The following is a 1,575-nucleotide window of genomic DNA, read 5'->3' as shown; positions in this document are numbered from 1 at the left end:
AGAGAGAGAGAGAGAGAGAGAGGAAGAAAGAGAGAGTAGTTGCTAGTAAAATTTAACCGCGTCTTAAGAAGTGTTGTTCAATTTGTTTGTTTCTGCCGCGACGAAATGGAGATCCTAAAATCGTCAAGCCGAGCAGACATCATCGTTGCACGCTCGAGAAAGTTCCTTGACTTAATTGAAGATAATTTTACCGGAGATACAAGCGAGCCGGTCATCGTTTATTAGATCATTCTCTCTGTTTCCACACCCAGAATGCGGATAGAAAGTGTTTTTTTCTCTCTCTCTCTCTCTGTTTCTCTCTCGTTGCTTCGGACACTGGTTGTTGATTCGTGTGTGGTGAAAAAGGTTTGCGGAAACGCGCGAGTTTCAATGGCGAGTTTCAGGTGGGATGGGATTGACAAAGAGATTGATGAACTCCACGAGATCTCCTTTCCCTTCCTTAATTGCTTACCAATTTTTCAAAAGCTGTTTTCAAAAGTATGCCTTGTGTTTGCGTTGAGTGCGTTGACGCGTTTCGCCTTCCTTTCTTAATTTTTGATCTATTCACGTAAAATTTAAACTTACTTAAATTTTATTCAAAAGAATATATTTATCATTCAATATTGTCTAATAATTGATAAAAATATTAATAGACGTTGTTCGTGAATGATTGACGATAATAAAATTTCAAATTTAATAAGCATGGTAAATATTTCGTTGAAATCCTCTTACCGCGACGATGTACGAAACAATGGAGCCACCATTGTACGAAACCTCGGCCACCATTAACTTTTCCAACGATCGTTACGTCCCTTCTTCTGAATACATTTACCGTCCCTTCAATTGTTCGAGAAAAGTAAATCCTCGAATGCCACAACTGCGTCTTAACTTACGCTTTTACGTGAAAAATATAAAACACCTTATTTCTCATTCATTCGTAAATACATTCGTATAAATATTTCCATCGACGGCACGTTTGTTTATTCACGTACGTATATAAATATAAGGAATTTATACTTTTCATTCGTAAATTCTCGTATAAATTATTCTATTTCTCTTCGTTTACATATCCAATCAGAAATATTTGCGAAATAGGGTCAAACAAATCTATATATCTCGGCATTATATGTGTATTTATCGTAAAATCTGTCGAATATAATACGAGATAGGAACGAAATCACTTCGTTATCGGACTAAGACAGAATACGGAATAATTAATTGCACAACTTTGGGAAACTGGGGGAACCGTTTATAAGAATATTGGTTCTAAGACGTTTACTTTTTGCGTTCGAAATGGATCAATCCAACGGATAGAAAAGATCCGTTTAATGAACAACTTCCGATCTCTCCGCATCTATCCTTCTTTCTATTCACTTTTCGCGACACGTTCTCACAGGCAAACGTGTAACGACCGTAACTTGTTTTTCTCGGATTAATGGCCGGTAATTATCGTGGCCGGTATCGTGAGAATTCGCGTATCATTTTATTATATAGGGGAAACTAGAAATTGGATATCTCTCGAAATTGTATCGATTCCTTAACGATGCTTTCTTCCCTTTCGAAAATTAAAATTATATTTTCGTCTTCCGTTCGAAG

The sequence above is a fragment of the Apis dorsata genome, unplaced genomic scaffold (assembly GCF_000469605.1).
Source record: "Apis dorsata unplaced genomic scaffold, Apis dorsata 1.3 scaffold_8, whole genome shotgun sequence".
Taxonomy (NCBI): domain Eukaryota; kingdom Metazoa; phylum Arthropoda; class Insecta; order Hymenoptera; family Apidae; genus Apis; species Apis dorsata.
This window is presented reverse-complemented; position numbering follows the sequence as displayed.